At 43.8% G+C, this 24,636-nt stretch overlaps 1 long non-coding RNA gene across 1 annotated transcript; it reads right to left on the bottom strand.

The window, feature by feature from the left end:
* Window positions 1-738: 738 nt before the first annotated feature.
* On the bottom strand, window positions 739-15,355 carry LOC311594090. The gene is made up of 3 exons (XR_014777956.1): window positions 15,270-15,355; window positions 1,493-1,559; window positions 739-826 (listed from the first exon to the last, which is right to left on the bottom strand). It is a non-coding gene; the product is annotated as an uncharacterized lncRNA (long non-coding RNA).
* Window positions 15,356-24,636: the final 9,281 nt, after the last annotated feature.

Here is a 24,636-nt window from a genome sequence, read left to right as displayed (position 1 = left end):
TACTTCCTATCATCTTTATGGCTTTCCGTAGTCCACCGAGCGGCCAGGTCACTATCTTTTTGCAATGCTCCTGTTAGATACTCATTTGTCTCTGTCTGGAGGCTCTTACAGTGAGTGCTGCTATCAGCTCTCTTGCACATGTAACCTGGCTCGCTCAGGCAAGAGTGTTTGAGAATTTCTATTTAGAAGTAGAAATGCTGTGCTTCATGAGGAGTGCCTGTCTCGATAGATAATGCCAAACTGCTTTCCAAAATGGCTGCCCCCAAATAATTTCCATTGATCCAGGATGCATGTCAGGCTATAAGCTGGCCTCATAGCTAATAAGGTGCATTCACCATCTACTTAAATTCCAGTGGGAGGACTGGATCAGTAAAGCTATCTCTTCCTCTCTCTGTCTCTGTCCTTTTCCTCCTCTCCCCCCTCCCTATTTCTTTGTTCTCTCTTTCTGTCTCTCACATTACTTCCTGCTTCTATGTCTCTGTGGATGACTACGTAGAAGCTGCTCATTTCCCCTTACACTCTTGAACATGGTGTGCCCATCCATTCCCCGCCCCCTCTGGAAATCTAGTCTCCTCTCTGGCAAGGGTTGTCTTCTGGAAAACATCTGCAAGAATCTACCTCTTTTAGGAAGATAAATAAATCACACACATGTGATGACTATTAGTATTAAAAAAAAAAAAGCCAGTTGCCTTTCTCTGTGCCTTCAGGTACTTTAGTGCATGCGCACCATGTACATGCCTAGCGCCCACGTAGGTCAGAGGTGGGTGCTGGATCTCCTGGAATTGAATGAACCATCTTCTGAGTGCTGGGAACCAATCCGGGTCTTCTGCAAGAGCAACAAATGCTATGAATTACTGAACAATCTCTCCAGCCCCACTCAGGTCTTTACAGCTTTCTCCAACTTATGTGCACATGAACTGCTGGTGCCTTATACAAAGTGTCTTGGCACCGCTATTTCACCCTCCTCCCTAAGTGAATGCAGTTAGGAACACACAATTCATTCTGTCAATCAGCACGTATGTATTACGTGGCTGCTCTGCACAAGGCGCTATCCTGGTCCATTGACCTCCTGGAGTCAGTATTCTGCTGGACTTGCCTTTCCACTGGGTTGTCTCATTGTCCTGAGAGATAGACACTGGTTTTGCCTCAAATCGCAAGCCTTGGTACAGTGCATAGGGCTGAGTGTGGTCACTCACTACCTTAAATCACACCTTTCCCACCACTATGTGGCGTTTCTATCAGCTATGTCCACGTAGTTGTGCCTGGGTGTGCTCCCACTATTTATATTGTCACTCCTTGAAATCTTCTAACCAGTGGTTTAAAAATAGAAATAACTCCTAAAGAGTAGAAGACACATTTCATATTAATGGGGTTACGGGTTTTGTTTGTTGATTGTTTGTTTATTGTGACAGTGGCTCACTATGTAGCTCTGGCTGTCTTGGAATTTGCTGTATAAATCAGGTTGGCCTCGAACTCACAGAGATTCACCTACCTCTGCTTCTTGAGAGCTTGGATTAAATAAAGGCATGTGCCAGCATGCCTGGGAGACGGCCACACTCCTATCAAATCAGAAGGTACATTATTATTACTTTAATTCAGTAGTAGTATCCTTTGTTGTTGTTGTTGTTGTTGTTGTTGTTGTTGTTATTGTTGTTGTTATGAAGTTCAAGGTGCAGACAGGGTAGGCAACTTGGCCAAGATCACTCCACTAGTAAATGTTTTGGTCAAGGTTGTGTCCTTCATGGTTTCTCTATAGTCTGATCTACCTTTTAACCCATAGGCTATTACCTCTGTTACTATGTCCTACTGGCTCTACATCAACCTAGATCTTTATTTTTAAATGTGCATCTGTATCCCGTGGACCTCTATCAGTAAAGTACCCCTTACTTAGTCTTCTCAGCAGGAAAGTGGGACCCAGGCATGTTCTAGCTTTTACAGTCCTGCTGGCATCCCGTGACATCCAGTAGGACAGCTGTCTTCTGACTGTTCTTAGAGCCTCCTACACTACCCAGTATTGTAGCCACTGGTGAGACATGATTAGTTACATTTCAATTAACTTCATCCTAAACTAGAGAGGTGGCTCAGTAAGCACCTACTGGTTCTTCCAGAGGATCCAAGTTCAGTTCCCAGCACCTATGTTGGGCATCTCACAACTACAGTAGCTGTAATCTGTAATTGCAGGGGATCCAGCACCCTCTTTTGGACCCTGGAAACACCTGCATTCACACACACACACACACACACACACACACACACACACACACACACACTCATAAATAAATCTTTCAAAAAATAAGTAAAATTAAGATAATCCAAACTTGAAGTTCAGTTCCTCAGACATACTGATCACATCCCAAGCGCCTACTGTGTGGGATTGTATAGATTACAGATCATTTCTATCAAGGGAGAATGTCAAGTGGACAGTGTCAGTATGGCAGCCATGTGTTTAGAAGTGGGCTTTAGTTACATGCGTATGTTGGAATTGAAGGGCATGCACTGAGTCTATGAGTTTAAAAGCAACAACAACAACAAAACCAAACAACAACAACAACAAAACCACACACACACACACAAAACAGTAAAATAGGGAGATGATGTGTAAGAAGTAAAAAGGAAGGGGAAGATACGTGGCCCTGCTCTTCTCCCTCCAAGCTCATATCCTGAAACCCTAATCTCCTGAGCATTGGTGTGAGAGGTAGAATGGTAGGGCAGTGTCTGTGTCTAGAAGGTGGAGCACTTTCAAATGAAATCGGTGCCCTTATAAGGAGGATATAATGAAAATGTGGTCATCTGTCAACTAGAAAGAGAGCGCTTGCCAAGAAAAAAAAAAGAGGTGTTGTTGACTTGAGTTTGGATGGCCCAGCTTCTAGAAGCCTGAGAGGTAAATGTTTAGTTATCATTCTGTTGTGGTAGCCTGAGCAAACTAAGACTAAAAAGTTGACTAATGTGCAAAGGTCAGGGGCCTGGAAAAGGGTGGTACAAAGTGGATTTGTAGGCCAGTTGCATTGTGGGTGGTCCCAAAGGCACAGCCAATCAGTGATAGAGTCCTTCCTCTGCCTTGTCTTGGCTGTGTGGCTTTGTGTAGTCATTTGGATCATTCCTCTAAACACAAGGAGGAGGAGGATGCCTCCTCTGCAGAGGGGTCATGGAGACTGAAATATCAAAAGCAGTATGGTCAGCACAGAGTAAAGTGATTTCTTGACCCATGGAAAGAACTACGTATAGGACTTTATATAGAAACCCAAAGTTCATTCTGTTTTTTTTTTCTTCCTGCTGTGAGGACTAGGTCTAGCACTCTCTACAGAAACCAAAAGTGATTCCACCCCCCCCCCCCAGAGGCAGGTGGATCATTGTGAGTTCGAGGTCAGCCTTGTCTACAAAGGAAGTCCCTGACAGTCAAGGCTACACAGAGAAACTCTGTCTCCAAAAAGAAAAAAGAAAAAAAGAAAAGAGATTCAAAGTGCATACTTTTTTAAAAATTTATTTTCTTCCTGCTATGACAAACACTTAAGAGGAAAAGAAATGTTTAAGAGGGAAGATTTCTCTAGGAAAGATAGTTCCAAAGGTGTTAAGTCTATGGCTAGCTTTAGTGTTTGGGCCCTGTGGTAAAACAAAACATCACTGTGGCTCCAGTGTCTGACTGCTACATGGCAGCCAGCAAGTAGAGCAAGTGAGAAGGCATAGCCTGTACACTCTGGCCTCCTTTTCCTTCCACCTTAGTCTATTACAGAGCTTACTGGAAGATGCCACCCACATTCAAGGTGGGTGCCCAAGCCCCAGGCCTGTCCCCTCCTATGCTAATCATCTCTGTGTACTCTCTGGCAGACATGCCTAAAGCTGCCTTAGGGATCTAGATGAGTCTCTCTACACTCAGGTAGACAGTTAACAGCTACCCACCATAGCCACAGACGCGTGCCTCATACGCCACACATATCCTCCCCTGTACATACTCTCTGAGTCACTTGTAATATGAATATAATGTCATCTAGTGGCACTAGTGGTTGTATTTTATCGTTCGGAGACTAAGAAGGGCAGGCTTGTATGCATGTTGAGCACTGACAGGGTTCTTTTAACTCGAGGTGAGTTGAATCCACAGATGCAAAATCTGCGGTTACCAGACACTGGCTGTGTGTCCCTGTCACTCACTGATGCTCCTCCCCCAGAAGGAGACTAGGTGCCAGGGACATAACAGTGGCGGTCAGGCAAGGCAAGAAGGCCAATTTGGGGGATCCTGTACTTTGTTCTCATGAACGGCTTGCCCTGGCTCTTCCTGCTTGTGCCTCAGTGAGATTACCCTTGCCCCCTTATTTTCCATATAACTGAACCCAGAATCCGCTGAGGACAGAGTAGTTAATTGATCTTCCACTCTCACCACTCTGATGCATTTTCTATTTCTATTAACGCTTCACCGCTCGCTCATTAGGCCACCACTGGTGCCTGGTTTCTTTTTACAGTGCTGTTTTAGCTTCCAGGCCCTCAGATTCACCCTTTTCCTTGCCCTGTCCTGTCTCTCAATGGCTGCCCGAATTAGCTTTTCCTGACTTTGGCTGCTTCCTCATGGTGAGGACCAGATCACTGCCCACTTGGAGAAAGAGCCTTTGGACCATTTACTGTCTTTCCCCCCCCCCACCCCCCACCCCCCGCTAGTTTGTAGCACAAGATGGGACTAGTTATTGAGTTGACTCTAGTAGTTTAAATGTTTACAAAATTTTTCATTATTTGGATAAGAACCAATGGTAATGCAGGTTTTTATTTTTCGATTTTTAAAGCGATGTTTCCTCTGGGTATGGTGGTGTGTACGTTTAATCCCAGCACTTGGGAGACAAAGGCAGGTCAATCTCTATGGGTTCAAGGCCAACTCAGTCTTTGTGGCGAGCTCCAGGAGGGCCAGGGCTACATACAGTCAGACACACAGTATTCTTTATATATGATTCCCAACAGGTCAAATGATGTGCCTCCCTTTTTTTTTTTCTTAATTAATTAAAAAGAAAAGTTTCGGGCTGGAAAGGTGCTTCTAGGTTAAGAACGCTTGCTGCTCTTACAGAGGACTTGAGCTCGGCTCTCAGCATCCACACTAGGCAGATCACAGCTAACTGTAACTCCAGTTCCCGGGGTTTGGTGCTGTCTTCTGGCCTCTGCGGGTGCTTGCACACATGTGGTGCATCTATGCATATATACGTATGGATACAAACACATTCAGGCTCCCATCCGTACACATAAAATAAAAATAAATAGTGAACCCTTTAAAAAAAATTCTAAGAACTGGGGAGAAAAATCTCACAGTGAAGAAGAGAAAGGAAGGAGGTTGGCAGTGTGAAAACAAATCTCCATCTCTGCTGCTGGTTCTTTTATCCAACCAGACAGATGACATAACGCCAAGGCACAGAGGACTTAAGACTAAGTGAAGGGAGTCAGGTTATTCACAAAGCCTCTTTCTAATCAACATGAACATAACCAGCAAGCAGGGGATTTTTTATATGCTTTCGGCAATCACAACACGCCACAAGTAGTCTTTTATTTCTTCGTTGGTGAGACCATAAAGAGGTTGTTATTCTACGAACGGCTTTTCACAGAAACCTAATTCAATTTTAAGAAAATGAGTATGACGGAAAATACCTGTTCCTGCTCTTTCAAGAGCCCCGCCCTCCTCCCACTCCGGCTCTGAGTCAGACTTCCTTTACCCTTCCCTGGAGGGCTTCAGAGTTTCCGGGTTGTCTCAGCAAACAATTGTCCCTCATTGTCTGGTCTGCAGCTTCTGCCAGAGAGTGAGCGTTTTTTTTTTTTTAGGGATGGTTGAGACTGTAATAAATGTGTGAAAAGTTACAGTTCCTGGTGAGGTGTACTGACCAGAGCGGGGTGGGCGCATCTTTTCTATCCCTGTCTTTCCGATGTTTACTCTATGAACACTCTACGAACAGCAACCCTGCTCTTTCCTTCATCTCAATGCCTGTCCTCACTGCTGCACACAGGATGCTTGCATCCTCCAATGTCCTGGAACTTTCAAAAAATCTTAAAATCTAGAGGAAGAGGAGGGAAATAAGATCAAGATACATCACTTCAAATTCTCAAAGAGTCGTTTAAAATATATTTTAAAAAATAACAGTCAAACCCAAATCAACCCAGAAGTGCACAGTAGTGCTTTGGTCAGAGGTACAGTCTGATTTTTCTGTTCTGTAGAACTTGGAAGGAACCAGGATGGTGTGAGTTCCTCGGAAGAGCAGTCGGTGTTTATGCTTGTCTGAGCTTTTCTTTCCAATGTCTGCACCATGATCAAAAATGATGTCTGTTCACCTAATGAATCTCAAACGATGACATTTGATGCGGTATAACAACGAGGTTAGGGAAGGGCACAAAAATAATAAACAATGTAAGTAGCTGAAACAAGCCCTTCATGTGAATTGTGGTGCTTGTACTACAGCCACGAGGTGATTACTAATCCTTTAAGGAAGCCAAAGAAATTGAAGATAGTAGCAAATATGGCAAATACCCCACCCCCAAACTGTGCAGATCACAAGACTAAGAGCTAAGTCCCCACCATCTTAATCAGGCAAGCCCCACTGTTAGGTGGCAGAGATGAGCTTTTGCGTCTTTCCAGCTGATCCTAATAATAATTCACCATTTAATTATTGCTAAGTGATTACAGATTTGTCTTCCAAACTGGGAACACTCTGGAGATGGAAGTAGAAACTATTTAAAAAATATATACCAGGAGAAGCATCAATGGGGACTATTTCATGGAAATTTAGATTGTCCTTAATCTAGTTATTAGGAATCTAGGACAGTATTTTCTATTGAAGTGCCATCATGCGCATGGGGCATTGCAGTCCCAATCAGTCCAAGCATTGCAATACACGTAAACTTTTCCTAAATAAGTCCAGGTCACTATTTTATTTTTTATACTTGTTTTTATAATTGAAAACAGATATTTTTAAAATAGCTGAGTAGTATTCCATTGTGTAAATGTACCACATTTTCTTTATTTACTCTTCAGTTGATGGATATCTAGGTTGTTTCCAGATTCGGCCTATTATAAATAAAGCTGCTATGAACATAGTTGAGTAAATGCCCTTGTGTGGAGGAGCATCTTTCCGTATATGCCCAGGAGTGGTACAGCTGGGTCTGGAGGTAGCACTAGTCCCAATTTGCTGAGAAAGTGCCAGATTGATTTCCAAAGTGGTTGTACAAGTTTACACGCCCACCAGCAATGGAATGGGAAAACACATGCGAGGGGATAACAATCAGGATGTGATCTGAGTAAAATGTTTCTGCTGGGTGATGGTGGTGCACACCTTTAATCCCAGCACTCAGGGAGGCAAGAGGCAGGTGGATCTCTGTCAGTCTCAGGTTAGCCTGGTCTACAACGTGAGTTGGAGGCCAGCCATGGCTACACAGAGAAACACTGTCAGTGGGGGTGGGGGGTTGATTTTTCCACACAATATACTCTGCTTATGGTTCCCCTCAAGCAACTCCTCCCAACTCCTCCCCACCCCCAACTCCTTTGCCAGACTCACACTTTCAATAAAAAGCAAACAAGCATCTAATGGAGATGATGGTGAAATAAGAGAAAATAAAAAGAAACCAGAAGACAACAAAACATACAAATGGAAAGAAAGCTCCAAGGAAAAAGAACAGGAAACACACATAGAAACATTACTGCTTTTACAATAAAACATTGAGACAAAACGCGCCATACTCCTAAAATGGAACATGCCTCACACTGTCCAAAACCTGCACTTTTAAGAGGCGGGTTTTATTTTGTTTCTAATATTGCAGTTATATATATAATGTTAAAAATCTTCCAATGAGATCTTAACCTTAATTCTTTATTACTTTTATATTTTATTTACACATGTCTGCACACACACACATGTGCACACTCTGGCATGATTATGGGGTTAGAGGGCCACTTTACTTCTCCCCTGCCATGCACTCACTCACTATGTGGATCTTTGGGTCAAACTCAGGTCATCAACCTTGGCCACACGCTCCCCAAGCCACTGAGGAACCCCACTGGCTCCTAGCTCTTTTTTTTTTTTTAACGTAGCACAGGATGAATAGTACATGAAAAGTATATTAATTAGGGTTAAATAGGTTTTTTTATATATGTCTACAGTATGATATATGTACTAATATGTATATTATTTGTGAGTGCTTATTCACACGAAATCGGTTTTTCACAATTGCTTCAAGGAAGGAAAGAAACTTAAAATTAGAAATGGATGGGAGACAGTATGGCTTTTTCTCAGACTGAAATGCTTTGCTATGAATATGTTTTATTTCTTGAGTGAGAAGAAAAACTAGAAATAATAATAAAATTAAAATAAAATAAAAAACAAAAAAGCAAGCACCTGCCTCTCTGTGGAGTGTCACTGTAGTCAGGGAACGAGAATCCTGATGAAAATAATTAGGATAACTAACAATGTTTTTAGTGACAATCCTTCATCTCTGAACGAACTGACATTTTAGAGGAGAATCATAAATTGGTGGGATTTTAGTGACATGAGAAAAATAGTGAAAAACAAAACACAAAAGCAAAACCACAAAACCTCAAGGAGTGGGGACAGCTGAGGTCAGGTGGGTGTTCATCCCTGCCAGACACTGTCTCCCAAGCCAGCTACACTAGCATGGCCCCCCCCTTTTTTTTTTGTCTGTTTGGTTTTTTCTCTTTTCTTTCTTTCTTTTTTTTCTTCATGTGTGAGTTCCCATTTCTTAAAAATAGGCATTAAAAAAAAATGTTACCCTCCAACAATGTAAGACAAAGACTGTAAAATATGCAACCGTTTCCAAATGTCATTTTTAAGCAAGAAAATGTATTTGTGTAACTCAGAGCCCCGAGGCATGTGGGTACTTCCACACTCTAGTTACCTAAACGAAACTTCCTTAGCCTGAACCACTCAAACGCCAAAGGGTCAGTGATTACATTGAGTCTGCTCGTTTTTTGCCTTGTGCTCTGAGGCACTGCCTTCAGAACTGGGCCTTCTGACAGTGGCACATGGCCCAAGAGAAGTAGCTGGAGAGCTTGGTGCACAGACACTTAAGGGCACCATGCAGATGTCTAGCTTGCTGTGCAAAGCTTGTCTTTCCTTATTACTATTAATGGAACGCTTCTGAAGTAGTCTTCCCCTCACCCCCCCCACCCCTACCCCCTCACCCCGCCTCCACCCCATTTAAGAGACTGCATCTCTCCGTCAAGTTCTCTTGCAGTTAGACAAAGACATGTGACAGAAGTTTGGCCAACGAAGTAAATAAAATGGTCTGACACACTTTTGTGCAGAAGCTCCTTAAAGAAAGATCACCAAGCCAGGTGAGGTACCCTGTTGCAAATAAGTCGCAACAATACATGAGTAGAGGGACATTATGGTATAAGAGTAGAAGATCAGGGAGTTGAAGCGTTTGGGTCCCTGAGGACTTTGAGGAGGCAAAGGCAGAACTCTTCTATATAGGAAATAATCTTGGAGGATAGGAGTGGCTGCCACAGAATAGAATAGAAAAAGAAACAAAGAACAGAATTGCCCATGTATCCTTAAGGCACTGTAACTAGAAAAGTCTTGTCATTGACAAGTAAATGAGATTTCTAACTCAGTTTGAGAGGACACATCATGGCGGGGCCTGGAGAGATGGATCGGCAGTTGGAGTGCTTTCTTCTCTAACAAATGATCATAGCACCCGCGTCAGATGGCTCACCATGACCTATAACTCCAGCTATAGGAGACTTGGTACTCTCCAAGAACACCTTTATACATATTTTAGGGCATGCACATGCCCCTAAGCATGCATGTGCCCCTCCCCCTCCACACACACTCACACACACAACTTAAAAGCAATTCTTAAAATTTTGTGACGTGGGCTGGAGAGAAGGCTCTGCCGTTAAGAGCACTGGCTGTTCATCCAGAGGTCCTGAGTTCAATTCCCAGCAACCACATGGTGGTTCGCAACCATCTAAAACGAGATCTGATGCCCTCTGCTGTCTGATGATTTCTTCTGCCATGCAGTCATGGAACTGGAGTGCTTATGTATGCAAATACACAAATAAATAAATCTTTAAAAACAATTCTGTGGCATAAGGTGACTACTCATCGCAGCCCCGAGTCGGCACCCTGCATTGCGTCTCCTTCATCAGGTTTCACTTTTAATTAATTCTGGTTCCGAGTCTTCAGTTCCCTGTAGTCTAGCAAAGTTCCGAGTTTTTCTGAATGAGATATCTCTGAGCTCTTAGGAACCCCAGTCAATAATCATTTGCTCACAAGGTGACTCTCAGGGACACTAACTCAGATATTGTGACTGTCACTGACGTTAAGACACCAATGAAGTATCTGCTTGTTTGTACTCCATGCGGAGTGACCCACTGCGTGTGCTCCATGCGGGTGTCCCCACTGCACGTGCTCCATGCGGGGTGACCCACTGCACGTGCTCCATGAGGGGTGTCCCCACTGTGTGTGCTCCATGCAGGGTGTCCCCACTGCGTGTGCTCCATGTGGCATGTCCCCCTCCAAGCGACTCCACTATGAGTTTCCATGCTCTAAATGCACGCTGCTGTGTTGTAGATATTCCTCGAAACTCCTCCTTTCATTGCTTTGCAAAGGCGAGAAGGAGGCTCACATAATGTGGGGAGGGGGGAGAAAAGGGACAAAATAAAAACCATATTTGTAACAAAAAGATATTTCAAAGCTTTGGAAAATGCTGTGCTCACTCACAGAAGGCCCCACTGTTTTAAACATATTTTACTGTAATTTTTCCGTCAAAATCTTGACATGCAGAGTTGAACAGAGCTCTTTGAGTGTACAACCCCAGGACACAGAGATATAAAGAGAGCAATATTTCATCGAATGCGTGCCCAGTGGGAAACCTGATAGCGAATGATTGCTTGAACTCCTCAGGCTGATCCCACGTCACCTTCCCAAGCGTGCCAGTGTCCTTTGTTTTCTGGTTTACAGATGTTTCCTTGCTCTAGGGCTCCTCTGTCACTGCTCCTTATTATGAGACGTGATTAAAATGAACATGGTGCTGCCCTTCCCAAGCCCACCCCAGGGTGACAGGCCCTGAGTCTGTCAACTTCTGTCCTAACACAACCACAAAATACAAATGTTATGCTACCCCTTGCCTTCCTTTACAACATATACCAACACACACACACACACACCATCACTACCACTACATATATGCACACTACACACACCACACATACATGTACATACACCACACACACTCATACACACACACCATCACTACCACTACATATATGCACACTACATACACCACACATACATGTACATACACCACACACATTCATACACACACACCACACATACACATGCTCCACACAAACCACACACACATGTACATATATCACACATACATATACATACCACACATACATGTATATACACCACACATATATACACGCACCATACACACACACCACACACAAATACACATACCACACATATCACACACACATACACACTCATACCATACACACACACAAACACCACACACATACTACATGCTCTTACTCACCACACATACACACAACCCCCTTTTTTCCCTCTGAGGAACTGTAAAAGAACAAAGAAGAGCAAAGATATGTTTAAAAGTTCAACTTCCCCCTTAGCCAAACAACAACCAAGCAAACAAAAAACTGGCAACAATTAAAGAAATTTTAGAGAAAAAAATCCTTAGGACTTCTTCCTTCGTATTATGATGTAAATAAAAAATACACCAATGGTCTGGAAGTGATTATGACAGGCTATGGGACAAACTATTCCTAAGCAGACTTTGCCAACACAGGCCTCGCTACTCCATCAGCACAGAGGGTTTGGGAAGCTTAGGTTCACTGCAGCTAGAAAGGTTTGTGTCTGTGCAGTTTGTGCAGGAAGGCCCCAGGAGTGAGTTCTGAGCCCAGGACCTTCCTGATGTTCCTACTCAAGGTGAAGGAGAGGTTCGTGCGCTGCTTCTGATTGTACCTGTCCTTCCAACTAGGATCCTGAAAGAGGAGGGAGCCCACAGTGCACAGTTCTAGAAGCCTGAGTCATCTCTGGTCCCCACTGCCCACATAAAGCCTGGAGCTACCCCAGTGTCCCAGTGGCTGTCAGAAGCGTGTCCGTTTTGCCATCTGTCCCCAACCTTTTCCTGAGGGAAAAGCTTTAACTTTTTCACTCTCAAAGTGATTCTACCTTTGAGTTGGAGATTTTGTTCTGTTCCCAGAACATCAAAAATGTCACTTTACTTGATAGAGAGACATGAGGAGCCACAGCCAGCCTGCTCAGAGGGGCACTGCAGTGCCATCTTATAATTAAGCACAGCCCCCGCTGGACCACATGTCACAGCAGATGTTTCCTGGCCCCAGGTACTAAGCCAGCACACAGTGAAACTGCCCAGAGCCTGGCTGAGCCAAGATGGGTCAGCGCCTGGATCAACTCTTGTCTAGTGTCTCTTACTGTAGCTAGAGAGTGAGGCTAGCTTTTGCTCATTAATTCCATTTGAAGAACAGCCATAGCTAAATGAAAATTGAAAAACAAAATAAAATAAAAAGAACATCACCGTGCTTTTAAAGTTGAAAAGCCTAACCCTCCCCCCAAAAAAGAGAAGAATTTATTGATGTTGTGTTATTTCTATGAGTGTTTTAGATCTGCTATAAATTCTGTATGGTGCCTTCTCTTCAACATTATTTGAAGAACTTACCCTCTATTTATAAAGTGGCTCAAATTACTGGCACTTTATCCTCAGGCTGGAAAGGAGTTTATAGATAGGCTGGTACCAGGAAATCAAACTCAGTAATGCAGAGACCAGTTGGTAAATGAACACAGCACTACGGGCAGGAAGGATTTTTCTCCAGCTTTCTTTCATTTTATTTCTTTCAAAAGGTACCTGGGGAGTCAAGAGACACTGGACCCCAAGGAGCCCTCAGCCCTGGTCAGGCTGGCTCTCACAGGGCAGGTGGCCTGCATGATGGTGTGCAGATGCCACTCCAAGCCTGTCCAAGGATGCCCACCCCTGCTTTCCTCTAGCAGTCCCAGGGCCCCTTGGGACCACCTGGAAGGGCAGACCAGAGCTTTTTCTGCACACTCGCACACAGAGGATACTTGCCATTAAATGTTTTTAATTTTTCCCCATACAGGTGTGTTGACAAATAGCTACTGATACTTTGAGTCTGAACAAAGCAGGCAAAGGGGCAATGGAGCATTATAAGCACACAGGGCCCAGGAGGGTCTGAGCCTTATTAAAGGAGGCTGCTGCTGCTGCTGCTGCTACTGGGAAGGGAGCAAGAACGGAGGACTTACATTCAGATTTCTCACATACACTTCCCCAATGCAGTTGTCTGCTGCCGCATCTAAACTCTCTAAACGCTGTTGGGAGGAACAAACATGCCCTAGGCATTTCAAGTTTATGAACACTTCCAATCCTCACACAGGATAATAGCCAAGTAGCAGTCATTTGCCCAAAGGTCATTCAAATGATTGGTTTCAGAGCCAGAGATAGAACCTAGAGCCCCGTTCGCCACCCAGTGAAATGTGACTTTCTTCAAAATTGATCCTACCATAGCATGGAAAGTCCCTAAAGAACACTATGCAGGTGTCAAAGAAGCAGGGACAGAAATTTATATATATATTGCTGTTCTATGGTGTTCTGCTTGTATATAAGTGCATGTGTAAGCCAAAGGTTGACATCCAGTTTTCCTCAATTGCTCTCTCCGTTTTTAAATATTGACTTATTTTATGTGATGTGTATGACTGTTTGCCTGCACGTGAGGTATCCGCACAAACCAGATGAAGACACAGAATCCCTGGTTGTGGAGGTGTGAATGGCTGTGAGTCACCATGTGGGTGAGCAGTACAAGTCCTCTGCAAGAGCCGTCCCTCCAGTCCCTTGCCTTAATTTTGAGAGCAAGACTCCCAGTAAATCTATACGTGTGTGTGTGTGTGTGTGTGTGTGTGTGTGTGTGTGTGTGTGTAGTCCAAAGGATGTCATCCTGTCTTCCTCAGTTGCTCTCATTGACCTGACATGGCTGTTAGCCAGTGAGTTGCAGGGACTCTGCCTGTCTTTGTGCCCTTCTCCCAAACTCTGGGTCTACAGATACTTGTGACCACGCTCAGCTTTTTATGACTTCTGGGGGATCTAGATGCAGGTCCTCGTTCTTCTGCAGCAGTCCTGCATGGCTGAGCTATCTCCCCAGTAATAACAGTTAAACTGTAGTCACAATTATTCACAGTATTTTTTTCTCCTATGACGGAAAAGTGAAAAATCTCTTCCAAAGCTGACATGAACGTCCAAAAGATAATTGGATCTTTTCACAACTGTAAGAAAAGGCTGGTCCTCTGAGGGTTGGAAATTACTTCCTAAACAAAGAAAGGAATAGAATTCCAGAGATAAAGGGCTTTAAAGTGTCCAGCGGTGAAGATGACTCACTGCATTGCAAGACACTCTTCAAGTCTAAAGAAACATCACTGTCAGGAGTGATCTGGATTTCTTACTTTATTTGGTCTTAAGACTAATATGCCTGTGTCATAGTTACCCCCTACCTTCGTTGTTAAGCAGAGCTATACATAAAGCCAAGTGAGATGTGTTTAACTCACACTACTATGGTCCAGCATGCCCAAACATCTTGCCTTTCAATAATGACTTGGTTTCTTCTTACCACTGATGTTGTTCTTTTGATTTGATTTTTTAAAAAAAATGAATGGGCTCTTGTCTCTTAAGTAGAGACAAGTTTACTATCTATGTGTGTTGGGATTGGAGTTCCACTAATGAATACTCTTGACCTTAACATTCTATAGGCCATTTATATATAAGCAATTTCAATAAGAACTGTTGGAAGTATGTGATGAACACGCTCAATTGTCTTTAAGTCGGATGAGAGTAGGATGGAAAGGGCTGCGTGAAGGAAACAGGGTATGAGAGTTGGTTTTGCTGCAAAGACTATGCAGGCCAGGAAGGAGGCAGTGATCATGTTGTCATTGGAAGCTGCTCAAGCCAAAGTGCGGCACATGGGGCTGGAGAGATGGCTCAGCCGTTGAAGGCTACGCTCGCAACTGAAATGCAGCACATGACTTGGAGAGGATTGAGAGGATGTTACAGCTTACTTGTTCTGTAAAGCTCCTTGTGATTTGGCTTCATTTAATTCTTATCAGTTTGCTTTATTCTTATTCATTCTCCTTACCAAATCTCTGTGATAGCTGTTAATGCTGTCTCTTTATACAGTTGAGGAAACAGTGTAGGCGCCTTGCCTAAGTTCATAGGGAGTGGAGCACGTGGGTCATCCGAGGACATACCTTAATTCCTCTGCTCTGCCAAATTCAGATGAACGGTACAAACAATGCCCCTTTTCTTTCACAGCCTCAAGGTAGGCCAAGTAGAAGAGAAGTCATCACCCAAACATGATGCCATTAATTAGAGACCCAATGACGCAATAAAGGGTGGCTAAAATTCTGGGCAGTCAGAGTAGTTCTGAGGCAAAGTTCTCTACACACGAGCAACCATGACTAGACTAGGGGAAAAAAAGCTGTTTTAGTTGTTGACACAGAGGTGGCCCTGCCATTCCCTGATGCACAGCCAGAGCTGGTAGTGACCCAAGATTTAACCAATTCAAGTCAGTTTGGGAAGAATACAGAGGAAAAAAAATTATTGACTCACCAACTTAGAATGAAGAAGATTAGGAAGGCAATTTTCATTCAAAATGTAACCCTTCAAGCCATTCTGGGACAGGAATATGCTTGCCCATGACTGCTCCCTAGCCTTTCCCTAAAGTCTTCCTCTTCCCTCCATCCTTGCTGGCCTACTCTCAGTCCTTCAGCACTTAGCTGCTTCCACCCCCACCTCACCCCCGCCAGTGGACTATGATGCCAAAGCCACTCCAACATTAAACCTGTTGGGTAGTCAGTCGCCCATTGTCTGAAACAATCCCCACCCTCATGTGTGAACCCAGGTTGTTCACCATCTTTTGGCATCCGTTTGCTGTTCACAACTCTGAGACCCCCTAATTGTGCCAGGCAATTTCACTGCCTTGGTCCTTTGCCAGCATACATGGCCCCCTCTTCTTACTGTGTGTGCCCTTCCCAGTCCAGTCAGTGAGTGCCCACTTGTCTTTAAACACATAAATCAGAGCATCCGAGAAGCTTTTAATGGCCCTTCCTCTTCAAATCTGTGTCCCCACTAGACTGTTTGTTATGGAGCTGGTCACACCAATTGAAGTTCACCCGTTAGCATTTTGTGTCTCCTCTAAGAAACTGATCTTGACTCTACATCTTGAATCCCTCCCTCGAAATGCAATGACAAAGGACACAGGCAGGGTAGAAACTGTTGCCCTAAAGAGCATTGTCGTGGCCACTGGCCCGTAGCTAGTGAATTCTCACAGGTGGATAGCTTATTGGTAGGTGCTGTGTTTCGTTGTTTAAAGTGACAGGAGCGACAGCAACGTTCTTTTTCTGATTCCAGCGGAAAGAAAACTCCCTTAGAAATGGGAGGCACAGAGAAGAGGCCAAAGAATCCAACAAGGCGTTTGCTGTCTCACTCTTGGACGAGAAGGCTGGAAACGCCGTCCAGGCTAAGTCACTTATCTTTGAAAGTTCTGACAAGTTTTCTAGGGGAAAAATAAAAGAGATGAATAAAATTAAAAATGTGTGGTAAGAAAGAGAAAGGAAAGGCCCACATTTCCGCTAGGGAATAGGAAGTGGTCTTGTCTTCCGCAGCAGGGCTGTCTAATAAATCTGCAGAGTTTTATTGACTTCATAGGCGCAAAAATAACCACCCAGAGAAGACATCAGGTTTCACTTATGTTTTTGGAAAGTAATTTCTCACAGACGCGAGGTTAAAAGAAAGTGGTTGCACGGGCCTCAGCTGCGGTGGTGTGTCTTCTGGTATGCGTAATGCAACTGGATCTGAGTCTGGGACGATGCCCAGACTCAGAGGCTAAAGCCTCTGTTGAAAGCACCGAGGACAGAGTGTTGCCAACATTTTATGTATGCAACTGTAGATCGATTGTCTTAGTGCAAGCACAGACTTTGATCAAGAGCGTCTGCAGGGCGGGGTTTCATTAAATGATGTTTTCATCCCTTAATTCTACAGTTTTTATGTCTACTTGTTCCTAAGTCGACCACAGACCCTGAGTGTCCCTAAAGCAGGGAAGCCCCTCCCTTAAATCCATGTCTGGCTCTCACGCAGCGGCAGTGACGGGCACGGAAGGAGTTCCTGGGTAGAAAGGCTACAGTCTGGGAGGTTTTTACTCCACTCTGGAGCTTTTGGTCGCGTATTAGACCACTCAGAAAGGAAAACGCTAGACGCTCTCTCCCTCCTGCCTAGAGTCTGTGATTCATTAGTAAGACTTGAAAACTTCCCCTGGACAAAGACAAGCTTTCCTAAGCAAAGGACTGATAAGAGCATGCGTCTGTACGCCGGAGTCTCCCTTTTAAAGATGTCTGGCCAAGACTAGAAATCCCAGCCAGTCTCAGAAAGTAGAAATGTTTATTTCTGAAGTCCTTTCAGGTGTTCATAGAGTGATGGAAAAGATGGCCTCTGCCTAAGATTTCTAAGGCCTACCTGGATGCTTGCTCGAGTCTCAGGGTGAATCTTGCCTCACAGGGCTGAGGGAACATTTGTACCATCACACAAAGCAACGGCAATGAAGCTGGAGCAGCCAGCTTCCGGCCACCCTCAGTGGGAGACGCTGTCGGTGTGTGGGAGCAGAGCAGACTCTCAGAGCCTCTAGCAAAATTAAGACAGGCTTGGAGAATGAGAACAGCCTTTGCACGGAGAAGCAGGAAATAAGCAAAATGTAATTCAGAATTAATTGCCTCATTTTAGAGATGACAAGAAACAAATTGGTGGTTTCAAAACTTTTTTTTTTTTTTTTTGAGTAGCAGAATCCATTTTCAAAGCAAGATTTCCTAATAAAATACCAAACATTTACTGAGCCCTTGGCATGTGCAAGGTTAGGCTAAGCAGTTTGCAAGTAATGGGTATTATTTCCTATCTACTTCAGAACTGTGGAAAATGAGAAGACAGCCTTCTCCAGATAAAACAGCAGATAAATCGGCTCTATAATCAGGCAGGTTAATGTGATGCTGCTTCTGTGGAATTAGGGCTTCAAGACCAGAGACCCTTAACCCCTGCTGTCTTCCCTCTCTCCCTCCCTCCCTCCCTCCCTCCCTCCCTCCCTCCCTCCCAGGGCTCTGCAGAGCAGCATCCCAGTCTTCAGAATAGATGGCCTCTCCATCCTCTGCTGTTGTCTGCACAGCCCTGCTGCCAGAGGCATGAACACTGTAGCCATTAAAACAACCTTAGATCACAAGCTGGCCAACGCTGTCAATTCAGGAACAGTCACTAGATGTCGTTCACATCGATTTTCATGTGCCCATAAAGAATAGATTTCTAAAACTACTTTGATTAAATAGACCTAAGGATGAAACTGAAGAACTGTTCACATGTAAGCATGCTGACGCTGTAAGGTCAAGTGTGTCACTTCTGTTGAAAACCACAGGCCAAAAAATCTGGATCAGTTTGTATTTCCATAACCATTCAGTTACTAAACTTTCTATCTGATACAGTTTCCTATTTATTCTCTGATAAGCTGTCTCTAATAACTCCATCTGGAGACAAGTAAGAGATGGCGATATTTTTTTACCTCCTAATTTAAGCAGTTGTCTGTCCACTTGCTGACTACCCCAGAAGCAGAGTTCATCACACTTGATGTCTTTACTAGCTCCTGACAAAGGAGGTGGGGAGACCCCCACAGGTCAAACAAACTTCTTTACTTCTGATCCACACCAGAGCCCCTGCCACACCCAGTTTACAAAAAAAAAACATTTTCACTTACATATATAAAATTATTGGTGGGTAATCTGATGACAGCTATTAAAATGAAATGCTCAAACTCTTGACCTGATAATGATTCACCTACTGGGAATTCAACACGGAGAAATATGCTGACAGCTGTTCACAGTGTTCAAATGGAATGGAATGTTTGCAAGAATATGTGTTACAGGGAGCCTAGAAAGATCTGGTGTGCCCTAACAGGCAAATGGTTAAGGAAAGTATGGTTTGGCTGTACACTATAGTACAGTGAAACCATTAAACAGTTAAAAAAATCTTTTCTGCAGACTGACATGAGAAAATTTCCAAGAAACACTGTTGAGAGCGGAATTCTTGTTTTGTCTCATAAAATGTGTGTCTTGGGGGAAAAGCTGCTTTTCTTAGCTATGTAGGATTATAGATTTTAATATGCTATGCTGTGTACTCTTCGTTTTGAGTTACTTTTGTGTGTGCATGTATATATGTATGCATAGAGGTACAGCATTTCTTCTGTAATCAGAATAACACCCACCAACATTCCTATAGTGTGGCCCTCTGAAAGTCCTCCTTGCAAACTTTGGAAGCCTAGTCAGAACTTACTGTCTTAACTGGCAAGGAAACTGAGCCGACCCCGGGACAGTGAGGCCACAGAGCTGAAAGGAAGACCATGCACAAAAGTTTTTCCACTGTTCAGTGTATGAGCCATTTGTAGCAACTGTTACCCCAGAAGGAAATCCTCTGTTAGGGAGGGGCTGACGTGGATAAACTGAACTCTGCCTAGTTTGTGTCTTGATGCTGTAGTTAAGAAAGTACCACTTACCACTAGAGACAAGACAAGGAGTCTTAGACAGATGGTGACATGCCAGTGGCAAAGGCATGACCATGAAAGGTAGAGAGAATTATGTTCAATCATGTTTATGTGTAGGCATGTTCCTGTGTGCATACAGCACATATGTGGGGGTGTCAGAGAGGCCAGAAGAGGAAGTTGAACCCCCTAGAGCTGCAGGTACAAGCAGCCCTGAGCCTTTCTACACAGGCACTAAGATCTGAACTCAAGTTCTCTGGAAGAGCAGCAAACACTCGTAACCACTGAAGCATCTCTCCAACCTTGTGTTAGGTCTTTGTACTTTCATCAAGGAAAATTGTGGTGTACTTTATTGAACAGGTCCCCATTTAGAGGGTTTTAGAGCTTATACAATTAAGAGAGGTCAGTAAAGAGGATTCAAAATCCCAAATACACAATCAGGTCTCAGGCTTTGGGAGGGACCCTCTGAAGGAAGAGCCACTAACCTAAACTTCATTATCTTCACCGTAGGGCCTCAGGGGAACCTCACTGCCATGGCTCAGAGGTCTGCGACCAACTGACATAAGATGGGAGGGAGAGCAATCATAGTACCTCCTTTCCTTGAAGGACCCATCCCTCAAAGCAGAGATTTATTCCACATGTGGCAAATGCTAGAGGCCACATGCTAGGCCCAGGGAGACCACGGCATGCCTTTGGGGTGCTCAGTCTCTGCGCGTGGAGAAGCTGTTTGTTGACAATGGCAGACACCCAGTTCTTGATGCTCATAAAACTATGGCCATCAGTGCTGGGAAAGATATATTAGGTCATCAATCTCGATTTGGGTCCAAGGCAGGATGGTTCCCCAGTGCAGTCATTCCACGCCTTTGTCCAGGCAGCTTTGAAATGTCTCTAGGGTCTAACTCTGGTCCTCAACCCCAGTTCCTGGGTAAATGTTACATTGCTTGACTTCAAACAAAAGAAAAAGGGCACTTTGGAGTAAGGAGCCACATAGCGCTTAATTATATCCATTCCCAGATTGCTATCGGCATTTCCACATGAAGAAAGCAGTTTAGTGTAAAGAGACACTTGTATCTTTGCTGTAAAGTTACCATCAGGAAACAAATCACTGAGTTTTTGTTTTCCAGTTCCTTATATTTCAGCTTTGGTGGTGACATTCTTTTTAGCTTTAGGGAAAAGGCAGACTTGTAGAGTTACCCTCAACTAGGGTTACTGAGAATGAATAATAGTTAAAAGTAGTTTGTTTTTAATTTTTTTGTTTTTTGATTTTTTTTGTTTTTGTTTTTGCTTTTGTGTTTTTGTTTTGTTTTGTTTTGTTTTTGGCTAATTGAAAGTTAATTGTATTCTTGTCTTTTCTGTAAACCTTATTTGCTGAGAAGCACCCGACAACCCTGTACAGAAGAAGAGCTTGCCTCCCAGGGGAAGATGACTTCCCACGGCACTGCTCGGCACCACATGCTCATCCACAAACACAGGACAAGACTGCATTCTTGTATATTCTACATTTATTACCAACTCTGAGCAACTTGAAACAACACAAATGTTCTCTTTCATATTTCTAGATAGCATGAGTCCCTAAATCACGGAGTCTGTGGAGTCATGCGGCCTCTGGATGCTAGAGAAAAGAATCTGTTTCTATCTCTGTCAACTTTTGGAGGCTCTGGGAATTTATTGGTCTGAGCAACCTCATTTCTACCTTCAGTCTCTGTGGTCACACTGCCCCCTCACTTCCTCTACATGTATCACTTTATTTTCTCCTTGTTTTATAATGCAGGTTATCTATCTCATCAGCACGATTAATGTAATTATAGCTACAAAGACCTGTTTTCAAGTGAAGCTATAGCCATAAGTTCTGGGAAATGGGATGTAGACGTGTGTTTAAGGGTCATGCACTACAGTTGGCAAACAGTTAACAATGCTCTTCTCAAGAAAGGGGAGTTCTGCTCAATAGCACTGGCCTCATTCTGTGAGTTCTGCTACCATGAGGATCCTCAGCCTGCTGAGGGGGGAACCGAGATGGCACAGCACACCAGGACATACTTTTTGCTCTTCTAGGGCAAATAGATGTCACTAACCTCAGGGTTCCAGGTGTGATACAGTGTACTTAAATGAGTATTGCTCCTTTTAAGACTTAACATTTATTTTACATTTATATGCTTTAAATTGTTATGGCAATTGAGCATAGCAAATGACTCAAGAGTTCTCGACTGTTTACCCATTGGCTCACATGGGTCAATGTGAGACGGCATCAGTCAGCATCCCATTTGATGGGATGTGCCAAGTGATGAAGCCTGAGTCACTGAGTCTAGGATAGGCAGCTGGTCAGCGATAACCACAGAATATGGACTGAAAAATGGGCTTGTCACTTCCTCCAGGGAAAGTTGGAGTGTTAATACTTAAAAAGGGGGACAGAAGCAGCCCAACAAATCAATTTCAGAATCACTTAAATATATGGATGTCTTACATATTTAAAGATTTGTTTATATTTAATTATATGGATATGTGTATGTCTGTGTATGGGTATTGAACACATGTAAGTACAGGTGCCTGTGAAAGCCTGGAGAGGGCATGGATCCTCTGGAGCTGGAGTTACAGGTGATGGCGAGCCATCCAATATGGGTGCTGGGAACTGAACTTAGACCCTGTTCTGGTTAGTTTATGTCAAGTTGACACAAGCTAGAGTAGGAAAAGGAGAGAATCTCAATTGAGAAAATGCCCCCATTAGATCAGGTTGTAGGGCATTTTCTTAATTAGTGATTGATGGGGAGGGTCCAGCCCATTGTGGGTGGTGCCATCCCTGGGTTGGTGGTCCTGGGTTCTATAAGAAAGCAGGCTAGGCAAGCCAGTAAACAGCACTCTTACATGGCCTCTGCATCACCTCCTGCTTCCAGGTTCCAGCCCTGCTTGATGAGACCCTGTTCTGACTTTCTTCACTGATGGACTATGATGTGAAAGTATAAGGCAAATAAGCCCTTTCTTCCCCAACTTGCTTTTGGTTATGGTGTTTCCTGTTAGCTAAGACAGGTTGATGCCAGGATAGCAGGGTGTTTCTGTGACAGACATGATGGCCTTGTGTTAGGGAGGATCATGAAACGCTTTAGAACTTTGGGATAGAAAAGCCATTGAATGTTGAGAACTCAGTGACCTGTTATGTTGAAGCTGATAAGAATGTTGAGAGCAGTGTGGACAATGGAGGCCTGGCTTGTGAGATTTCAGGAGGGGGGGGAGGAGCAAAGACTCTATGGCGCTTTTTGAGTTAAGTGGCTGTAGTTCTGATTAGCTGAGGTGACTAACAAAAGACCAGAACATTTCCTTTCCTGGGACAACTGGTCGACTGGAACTAAGAAATTAAGCTTGATTAAGGTGATTAAGAAAAGACCAGCATCATTGAGGTAAATGACATCTTCAGGCAAGGGTTTCCTCAGTGTCCACACAGGGAGGCTGTGTTCCAGAGGTGGCCGCATTTGTAACTTAGGCTGGCAGCTGAACATGGTAGTGTAAGAGTCACCCAGGTGGTACTGGGTTTGAAGGCATGAAGGAAAGGGGTCATGAAAAACAGCTGAGACTTGACATTGTGAGAGGCCATTGGAGATGGTGAAGCCTCAGTAGCGGTTGAAACCCCACAATTGGTTTGGCACCATGAGGAGAGCCCAAGGAGAAAGTGCAGCCCAGGTGGATCAGAAGATTGCCAGTACCACGGAGTGACCACTAAGGACAGCAGTGGCACAGGGATGCAGCCAGTGGGTACCCAGAAGACAAGAGCCAGAGAAGTGATACCAGCCCTTTAGAGGAGCCTGGAAGACGGGGAATGAATCCCAGACATTGGCCACTAAATTATTTATACTGTTGGAGTTTGGTTTGGTTTTGCTCAGACTGTGGCTGTGCCCTTCTTCTTCCCTCTTGAAGTGAGAAACTATTTAACTTACTTTAATTTCACAGGAGCCCACAGTTGAGAGACTTTGAATTTTAAAAGACTTTGGATTTTTAAAGAGACTGGCTATTTTAAAAAGATTGAATTTTTTAAAAACGGTGGAGCTTTAAAACATCAGAATGCTTATATTGTAATGTTGATATTAACGTGTAATCTGGGAGAAGAACAAGAAAGAACAGGTTATGTCTCAACATCCATGTGTTTGTGTGTCAAGTTGACAAATGGTCAATTGTGCTGGCAAGTTTTATTTCAACTTGACAGAGGGAGGGAGCCTCAATTGGGGAAATGTCTCCATAAGATTAGGCTGTAGGGGATTTCCTTATTTAGTGATTGATGGAGGAAGGCCTGGTTCATTTTAAGTAGTACCATCCTTGGGCTGATGGTCCTGGGTTCTATAAGAAAGCAACTGAGCAAGCCTTGAGGAGCAAGCCAGTAAACAGCACTCCTCCATGGCCTCTGCATCAGCTCCTGCCTCCAGGCTCCAGCCATGCTTGAGACTCTGTCCTGACTTTATTGATGGACTATGATGTGGAACTGTAAGCCAAACAAACCCTTTCCTCCCCAACTTGCTTTTGGTCATGATGTTTCATCATAGCAATAAAAACCCTAACTGTGATAGACCCCCTGCAAGAGCGGTACGTGCTCTTAGCCACAATTTGCCATCTCCTCAGCCACCATTTAAATATATTTCGATGAATTTGTAGGAATAACCATCTTTTTATTAAGTTCAGAGGAGAAGTAGGTATGTGCATTGTGGGTAGTCAGTGATGCTCAGGTCAGAACCTCTGCAAGAAACCTACTCCTTTTTTTTTTTTACATTCTCATTTCTGCCTTAGGATCTGCTTTTAACTTTGGAAGTGTTTATCAGAAGGCAATAAGGCTAAAAGCAAGAAAGACAGGGCTGGAGAGATGACTCAGAGGTTAAGAGCACTGACTGCTCTTCTAGAGGTCCTGAGTTCAATTCCCAGCAACCACATGGTGGCTCACAACCATCTATAATGTGACCTGATGCCCTCTTCTGGCATGCAGGCATACATGAAGGCAGAGCACTGTATTCTTAATAATAAATGAATAAATATTTAAAAAAAAATAAAAGAAAGAAAGAAAGACAGTCCGGTTC

Source organism: Acomys minous (assembly GCF_964271855.1).
Source record: "Acomys minous genome assembly, chromosome: 1".
Lineage (NCBI taxonomy): Eukaryota > Metazoa > Chordata > Mammalia > Rodentia > Muridae > Acomys > Acomys minous.
This window is presented reverse-complemented; position numbering and strand designations above follow the sequence as displayed.